Genomic DNA, 10,547 nt, shown 5'->3' with positions numbered 1-10,547 from the left:
GCGATGATAATGTTGTAGGTGATTCTCCAAAACCAATGAACCAGTGTTGGGCCAAAAGATGGAGATTGTTGGGTTTTGGCCCAACTATCATTATAATTACCTAGCCCACTACCAAGCCTTGTATTTAATCCTCTTTTCCCTAATCTGCTAAGTGAGCGTTCAATTTATTCTCTTCTGCTTCTGTGTGAGGCGACTGCTTTGTGTGAGAGAATTTGAGTGTTCCATTTTCCTTGTTCTGCTTCTGAGTGAGGCATCCAAGAGAGTGATTGAGTGAGAGCAAGAAATGAGTGAAGCATAGCGTCTCTTTGTATGTGCTGCTTCTCTTTCTTTCTCCTTCACGTCGGATTGGGATTTACTACTGTGTGTAGTGAGGGCAATGGGCGTCGGGTGTAGTTAGGCGTGGGAACCTTTGTGGTCTTCGTCTTGGTTCTTGGTGTGGTTCTGGAGAATAGCGTCTGAGCCACGGCCCACGGTAACCTTGAGGAAATTTTCATGTTACTGCACTTGTGTTGGTTTTTTTGTGTTTTTGTGTTCCACAGGTTAGTGCCAATTAAAGAGGGGAAGGCGATCGGAATCGAAAGCAAGAACGGGACGGGGACGTGTATGAAATCCTAACAATATCAAAATCGAAATAACCAAACCGATTTAGTAGAAAACTGAACCAAACCAAATGAAAACGGTTCGAATATCGGATTATATATTTCTAAAATCGGAAAAACTGAAATAAAAAACTGAAAATTGAACCGAACAGGCTGGTGAACACCCTTACCTCAAAAAATTTTCATTTCATCTAACAAATCTCATTCCAACCTCCAAGGAAGATCTCAATTATATTGGTGAACTTTGCACACATGTTGTTTGTATATAATGCAAAAAATTGAATTATTTTTTCTACATGTGTATTTAATAATTGGAGTAGGCGGTTTGACAGATAACATAATATTAAAAACGTAATTTTTTTAAATATGTGAATATTTGAAAATTTGAAAGTAGATGAGATATGATAGTTATACTTAACTAAATTTTTTATTAAATGAAAATATTAATTTTTGAAGGTGATAGGGGCATTTTTGTAAAAGCTTATTGGTGTCATCGGGGATGGATTTAGTGTATATATCACTCACTTTAGCATATTTACTTTAAAACCCTCTTATCATTTTTTTTAAAATTTGAAAAGTTAGCATCTTTTATTTTAAACTCTCTTGCAACTTTTTTATTTTTTATTATTTGAAAATTTACCAACTTTTATTTAAACCAATAAAATGTGATTGCCTTGTGTGGAGCATATTCCATGCTCTGGGGTTGGTTTGTTGTTCCCACCCTCAGGTCCCTGCCGCTCGTGTACATCCCTTGATTTAACCCCGTATAAGCCAATGTGTCTCTAACTCATGTGAAAAATGGGTCCCCTTCAGGGTCAACTCTTTGTTTAATAAAATGCGATTGATTTGTAATTACTTAAATTTATTATTTTGCTCAACTTCAATATATAACATCTTGCTCTATTTTTCACATAATTGATATCATTTTAAGGTTTGAGATTTTGAATTTTTTTGTTTAAACCAAGTTTGGTAAATTTTTGGTTTTTCGTAACATCAAAATCTGGTTATGTTTTTTCATTTGGTTTCGTAACTTCCTTAATTTATTTATTTATTTATTTTTTTTGTGTTCTATGATGTGTTTTATTTCTTTATTTCATCTTGATTTTGGATCTTGTAAATTACCGCTTGAAGTTGTGATAGATTAGTATCTTTCTGCATGCGTTGCTTGCATTTTCAATTGAAATAATTATTTAAACATATAATTTTTTTTATTCTCGGAGTAATAAATTTTAACACTTTTTTTATTAAGGGAGTGATATAACCATTTAAAATTTAGAAGTATAGATATAGATTTTAAAAATATTTGAATAATTTAAAAGATTTTGAAAAGTGGATAATGTTTCATCAAGACCAAAAGTTGTTACTCAACGGGCATGCTTGGTACAATATCATGCTTAGTTTAGCATTGAAATGAGAATGTTCATTTTCATTAATATGAGAATATTCATACAACCCATTTTGGATGAGAATGACCATTCTCACCTACAGTTCTTACTTTTGTACAATTTTTTTTATATATATTTATTTTGTTTCAAATAATCTACACTTATATAATAATAATAATATTTTATTATAATAGTATATCTAATCTAAAATTATAAATGATTATATGATAATTATTAATAAATAGTATTTATTTAATATTATTTATCGATGTTATGATTTATTTATTTAAATATAATTATTTATTAAAATATTAATAAAATTTAAGTATTATTATTATTGATAATTATAAATATTATTATTTACAATTATTATTATTATTATTATTATTATTTTAATTATTTATTTTTATTATCATAATAAAATTATTGTTATTATTATAAAAATAATAATGATAATAATAATATCATTATTATTATTATTATTATTATTACTATAGGTTTAGATTAGTTATAATTTTATAATATTTAGAGAATTAATAATTATTTTTTATTATTTAATAATAATAACATATTTGAGTAGCTATTATTTTTATTTGTATTTAAATAATATTTAATTATTAAAAATAGTTTCATTCCTTTCCTTTTTATTTCTTCTCGCAGGAATTATTAGAGCATGATTGGTACATTAAAATGGAATAAGGAAGGAATTGAATCAACTTTGGAATGAAATAATAATAATAGGAATGTAATGGTACTTTTATTTCATTCCAATGATTATTATTGAAAAAAATGAAAAATAATGGAATGAAATTATTTTAATTATCAAATATTTTTAAGCAAATAGAAAAAAATAATTACTACTCATATGTGTTGTTGTTGTTGTTGTTGTTGTTGTTGTTGTTGTTGTTATTGTTATTATTATTATTAAATAATAAATTAATAATATTATAAAATTATTTTATTTAATTTAAATAATAAAATATTTTTAATACAATAATATTTTTAAAATAATAAAAATAAATAATTATTATAATAATAAAAATAATATAATAATTATTATTTTATTAATATTATATACAAAAATAATAATAAATAATATAATATATTATTATTATTATTATAATAAATAAATAAATAATTTTTTAATTAATATTTTATAAATAATAATAATAGATACTAAATAAATAAATCAGAATACTAATAAGGATTTATACGTGATAATAATTATTATATATAATAGTAAAATAATTTTATAATATTTTTTTGTGATAGTGATTTGTGTGATAATATTATTATTTTCATGATTATTATTTTAATTTATTATCTTTATTATTAAGATATAGATTTATATTGGTGAAGCCAATAAGAAAAATATTTTATAAACATGGAAGGAGTAGGAGTGAGAATGACCATTTTCCTTGCAAAATGGATGGAATGGCTCTTTTCATTAATATGGGAATGAGCATTCTCATTCCAAAGACAAACCAAGCATTGGTGTAAGGAATGAAATGAAAATGTCCATTCCATTCCTATCTCATTTTCATCTACCAAGCATGCCCTTAGAATGAAATATAACTATAATTCAATTTATATTCTTATTCAATTTCAAAGTTGATTACATTCATATCTCATTTCATTCTAATGTACCAATCATGTCGAAAGGGTTCAGTTCTTTATAATATAGTAAAGATTATATAATATAAATGTGAGACATCGGTTCTAAACAACTAATCTCGGATAAAACAACAATTAAGCATACAAGATCCAAGACTAAAAGTAATAGAGAGATTTTTTTTTTAAATAGTGCCTCGCTCGATCGGTCGAATTTAACCGATCGAGCGAGCCCAAAAGTTCCAACTCTTTGCCCGGGATAAAACCCAGCACCGCTCGATCGGTTGAAATTCAACCGATCGAGCGCGCCCCGTGAAACAAAAACAAAAACATGGCAGATTGTCACTCGCTCGATCGGTTGAATTCATCCGATCGAGCGGTGACAGAACAGAGGCAAAAATATAGCAAAAACTCTCAATCCATGCTGAAGCCAAACATTCAAAACATAAACATGCATTACAATCACCATGTCTCCAAATAATACATGAAGTACTAGAGTCTACCAGCGGCTCAAAAGTACAGAACATGCATTGGCAACATTCAACCATAAAGCTTGCAGAATTCAATACAACATAACAACGAAGTTCGATATCTAAACATGTTCAACATAACTAGGTAGACATGCTGATACGACTTCTAAACCGAGTCCCACTCTATCTTCACATCCCCATTATCCATGCGATCTCTGACTCGGTCCTGCCCCACCTGTTGCCAAACACACATACAAAGACAAGACAACAGCCGGATAATCCGGTGAGAATAAAATTCCAAGTATAAGCAACAAACATGCAATATCATTCAATATATCAACTAACGATATAAAATCTCAAGCATGATACAAAAATCTCAGTCATGTACTTCAAGAAAGAATCTAAAATGAAATGCATGTCTTTAAATCTGGGATTATCAAGTCTGGATAATCAAAAGGTAATCAGCTCTTCTTTTCTTCTATTGGGATTCCGAGGATGAACTATCATACAAATCACACCTACTCTACACTCGGGATGGATAGTGTATAATTCAATCCTCTAGACTCTGAAGTAACTATAAAGGGTTAAGTCGGTCATTCCAGTAAATCGCTTGCCAATTCCCCCTACTATAATTCTCATATCGTCTAACTCAAAATGAACGAATCAATTGGCTCAATATAAATAAAATGCAAATCATAACTCAATCAACTCAATTAATCAAGCAAATCAATTAACATGCAAGTATGTGATTTCTCCAAAACACTCGAATCAAGTCGGATTCGAGTTAATCGTTTCATTCAAGTCTAAGTCGTCTTATACCTCTTCTTTGGTTCAAAGTAGCTTTCAATCTCGATCAAGCTACAACAAATAAGAATTCCAAATCAAAATTCCATTCCAAACAATAATCGACGAAGAAGGTAACTCAATACCAAACCTCAATCTACTCTTCGACGATTCGAATACTACAAACTCTGAACTCCAAAATCTCCAGTCAAATCTGTACGGATATATAAGAACATTCAATATCAATCAATCCAATTTAAGTCCATTCAAAGACTTAGTTCCAACTCCTAAAATCCGAAAATCTCAAACCGACGGCATAACGGCTATAAATTCAACCATCCGAAAACAAGGACATCAATATATCAATCTAAACAACTCCAAACAACCATAATTCATCCATTTCCATCAAATTCCATCAAATCCCAAAAACAAAATTTTCGAAATATACTTCCAAAAATCATAACAAATTCAAACGACGCTCTTTTTCAATTCCGTCTGAAAATAAACGATCTAACTTAGCTCAAGAACAATATATCCAAATTTAATTTGATTCTAACAACATCAAAAAATTGAAGTATACTGGATCGGAGAAAAACCTACGGCATAACGGAGCTCTCGCTGTCGTGATCGCTAATCTGCCTTCAGAAATAAATTCTAACAGACGGATCGAGCTCGGGAAAAAATCTGAAAGCTCAAGAACACGTTGGGGGAGTCTTCAATGGTGGAGAAGGCGATGGGGAGGAAGAAGAATGGGTGAAGACAAGTCAAAGTTCCTTAAATATCTAACAATCCCCAATTTTACATTTTAGATCCTAAAAATTCCGAAAATTGCAAAATAGTCCCTAATCGAAATCAAGTCGCCTCTTGAACTCTGTAATATCTGATTATCTCAAATAAAATCAATTAAGATAATTTCGTGGCATTACAATAGAGTTCTGATCTCCTGAACTTAACCATCGTGAGTACCTACGTGAGCACCGGCTCACGTGACATCCATTTATTGGATATACAAGATGTCACGTCAGTCAGTGCTCGTATAAATGCCCACGATGGTTGCCTAAAAGATCAAAATTCATATAATAGGTATAGTATAGATATATATTTATTATATATATATAGGGGAGTGTTAATTTTCAAAACTTACCATCCATTCTTTTTTACATTAACTACTATAATAACTATATTATAATATTTAATTGTATTTTTTTTTATCTTATATATATAATAATAACCCAATTATTTAACTATATATAAAATATATGTCTCTTATTTCCAAGGAACATTCTCAATTTTTGCTATCTAACTTGAGCTCTCTTATCTTTGGAGAATATCATTGTGCCCTTTGTTGATTTGAGCGTTGGAGTGGCTATGCCGTGTAACCCACCCGATGCCATTGACGAGTGTTCGTGGTGCAGGTGACGATCCACACAATTACAGCTTATGGGTCCACACTTACGAAGTTCTGACTTACGAAGCTTGAACTTACGCAATATGTTTGAAATAAAATGTCGATTTATTTTTCGATTTGGTCATTACGTTCTATTTTATGTATAATATTGGTGAATGATGCATTCCTCGGAGAAAAGAACAATCTTTGTTAATGGCCAATTGGAGAATTAATAAAAATTCACCGAGTGGTTCTAGTGGAGGTAACTAAAATCGTCAATATGGATTAGGCATGTCGAATCGGCCCGCTCTGCCTCACAATTTAAGTGGATTGAGTTAAAAAATTTTAACCCAACTAAAGGTTCGCCTAGGCCCGCGATCCATGCGGGTTAGCCCGCCGCGGGCCTGGATTGGCCCGCGAGCCTGGAGAATTATTATTATTTTTTTACTTGTATTGTGATATATGTATTTTTTTAAATAAAAGTTATTATTTTTTTGTATTAATTACTTTATATAAAATTTACATATATGAAATGAATAATTAAAATTTTTATTAATATGTTTCCATTAATATTTATTTATTAAATTAAATTTATAATTAATTATAATGATTTTATTTTTCGTGAGCGAACGCACGGGCCGGCCTGCCTAACTTGCAACACACCTTCGGTTGGGTTGAAGATTTTTAGTCCGTCGGAATGGTGGGCCAGCCCGTCCTCGACCGGCCCCGCCATGGGTTGGCCCATCCCGTCATAAGTTGGCCCGTCTGACAGCTCTTGTCGTAACTTTGATCATTATTTTGGCCTTAAGAGTCCCTCGGTAAACGACGATCTTGAGTCGAGCAAAATGTTGAAGTGTAGTGATAATAGTTCTTTGACTTGGCATGATGGAGGGTATCTGCGTGAGGTGTTGGGTATACCTCCTGAGTGTGACCTTAGGATTCCGGAGCCGGGAGAGGATTGTCATAATCCGCCGTCAGGATATTTCACTGTTTTTCTTGAATATTTTAATAGTGGACTGTTATTTTCCCCTCGACTTTTTTTTATATTAGAGTTAGTAAAATATTTTGGAAATAGATTCAGTCAGTTAACTCTAAATGACATCATAGAATTTACGGTTTTCTGTCATAATATGACCGAAATACAAATGCCTTTGAGTGTAGAGTTGTTTCATTCCCCATTTTTAGTGTGTCGAGGCCAACCTGACTCGCACGTCTACTTTCAACCTCGTAAGGACTGCAAATTTTTATCCAGAATTTCATCCCTTGAGACTTTTAGGAGATCACATTTCTTTTTCGTTCGGGATTGTGGGTGGGGGTACCCATAGTTTGGATTTCGTGACTTCGTGTGATCGTGGTGAGAGAGAGTCATCACACCATTCAACTCCAGTGTCGTGCCCTAGGTTTTTTTGCCGACTTGTTTGACCCTAGGAGTTTACTAGTTCCTTGTATTTTCACGTTCTTTTTGTTAGTCATGTCTTCGTGCTTTGTTTCTTTATGACTATATATATTGTTTATCTTATTGTTTAACATCGTATTGTTGTTTCTTTGTTTACAGATGGCAGGATTGATTTAACATCTGTTAGGGCTCGTAAGGCAACTCTAGGGAGACGTTCTCTGGTGGCGGATAATAGCAGAGCCCCTGTGAACCGTGTAGCTCATACATCACGTGATCTCATTCGTAGGGAGGTGTCGCCGATACACTTAGAGTCTGCGCAAGGTTCGGAGCCTTACGCTCCGAAGAAGGCGAGTGCCCCTGTGTCACATAGGGACTCGGATGCAAAAAATGCGAGAGGCGATGGAGGAGAGGCGAGGATAAGAGTATATGACGAGGCATAAAAGAAAACTAAAGAAGAAAAGCTAAGACATCCTAAAATTAATCGTGTAAAGGACCCTCGAGCATCTTCCAAGTCGTCACATGCGAAGCATATTTTCGTTAATATGATACAAACAGTACCTGACAAGAATCAGCTTCCGCTTTATGGTTCACCCCATTAACGAAAATATGCTTTCATGCGACGACTTGGAAGATGCTCCAGGGTCCTCTACACGATTATTTTTAGGATGTCTTAGCTTTTCTTCTTTAGTTTTCTTTTGTGCCTCGTCATATACTCTTTTCCTCACCTCTTCTCCATCGTCTCTCGTATTTTTTGCATCCGAGTCCCTATGTGACACAGGGGCACTGGCCTTCTCGGGAGCGTAAGGCTTCGAACCTTGCATAGACTCTAAGCGTACGGGTGGCACCTCGCTACGAACGAGATCACGTGATGTATGAGCTACACGGTTCACAGGGGATCTGCTATTACCCGCCACAAGAGAACGTCTCCCTAAAGCTGCCTTACGAGCACTAACAGATGATAAGTCAATCATGCTATCTGTAAACAAAGAAACAACAATACGATGTTAAACAATAAGATAAACAATATATATAGTCATAAAGAAACAAAACACAAAGACATGACTAACAAAAAGAACGTGAAAATACCAAGAACAAGTAAACTCCTAGGGTCAAACAAGTCGGCAAAAAGACATAGGGCACGACACTGGAGTTTAATGGTGCGATGAATCTCTCTCACCACGATCACACGAAGTCCCGAAATCCAAACTATGGGTACCCCCACCCACAGTCTCGAACGGAAAAGAAATGTGATCTCCAAAAAGTCTCAGGGGATGGAATTCTGGATAAAAATTTACAGTACTTACGAGGTTGAAAGTAGAAGTGCGAGTCAGGTAGGCTTCGACACACTAAAAATAGGGAATGAAACAACTCTACACTCAAAGGCATTTGTATTTTGGCCATGTTATGGCAGAAAGCCATAAATACTACGATGACATTTGGAGTTAACTGACCGAATCTCATTCCAAGATCTTTTACTAATTCCAATAAAAAAAAAGGCTGAGGGAAAATAACAGTCCACTATTAAAATATTCAAAAAAAACAGTGAAATATCCTGACGGCGGATTATGACAATCCTCTCCCAGCTCCGGAATCCTAAGGTCACTCAGGGGTATACCAACCCCTCACGCACATACCCGACATCATGCCAAGTCAAAGAACTATTATCACTAAAATTCAACATTTCACTAGACTCAAGTTCGTCATTAACGAGGGACTCTTAAGGCCAAAATAATTATCGGTGTTACCACCACTAGAACCACTCGGTGATTTTTAATTAATTCTCCGGTTGGCCATTAACAAAGAGTATTCTTTTCTCCGATTAACGCATCCTGCACCAAATATTATACATAAAATAGAACGTAAAAACCAAATCGAAGAATAAATCGACATTTTATTTAGAAAATAACGGAACCCACTGACATATCACAAATTCACAATGCTGGCACATTAACTACAACAATAACACCAACAATAGCTGAAAATTTTTACCCCCGTCGGCCTTAGTACACCTAAGAAGAATACAAGTCAAGCCTTCCGTGAAAAGACCTGTCAGCAGACGACAAAAGATGAAATTCACAATTACTATCGATAATAATAATAAAAGAGTAAAAGTTTCAACCAATAAAAATTCATGATAAAGGTACCAATTTTCTCACCTTTTCGTAATTCGTACAGGCACCAACGTTTGGAGTCAACCTAATATTATATATATATGTGAGTGTGGAAAGCAAAGACTAGTCAAGCAAAGAAAATAACATCCACACGGCAATTACATATATCATGTCCTTAATTCAAACGATTAGCCCATATAATTAGTCAGTTATCCTTATTTAAATACATACACTCGAATTCCATATATATTATTTCCTTCATAAAATCGATCTTCCCATAATTTCCGCAGTCTATTTGGATACATAAATTTTTTCGTCAATTTTATTCTCCAGCATCTTCATTACATAAACTTACTTAAGAGTGGGAGATTAATTTATGATGAGATAGAAGTCAAATATATTAATTAATAAAATAAGCTCTATTTTATAAACTCAAGATACAAGGGTCCAAGCCTGTTAAGCACTCTAAAACATTAATAAATAGAGGTGTCTCCCCTTTCCAAGTACATTCTCATTTTTTGTTCTCTAACTTGAGTTCTCTTATCTTTGGAAATTATCATTATGCTTTTTGCTGACTTGCGTTGTCTACCCGGCGTCTTTGACGAGTGTTCGTGACGCAGGTAACGACCCACATAGTTACAGCTTACGGGTCAACGCTTACGTAGTTCTGACTTACGAAACTTCGACTTACGCACCTTACGCTTGCTAGGTTTGTAATGCCCCGATTTTATTATAATTGAGTTTAATAGAAATAATCAGAGTTCTCAGTATTTAAGAATCGTATTGATATTCGCAGGGGATTATT

Source organism: Henckelia pumila, chromosome 3 (assembly GCF_033568475.1).
Source record: "Henckelia pumila isolate YLH828 chromosome 3, ASM3356847v2, whole genome shotgun sequence".
Taxonomy (NCBI): Eukaryota; Viridiplantae; Streptophyta; class Magnoliopsida; order Lamiales; family Gesneriaceae; genus Henckelia; species Henckelia pumila.
Note: the sequence above shows the minus strand (reverse complement) of the source record.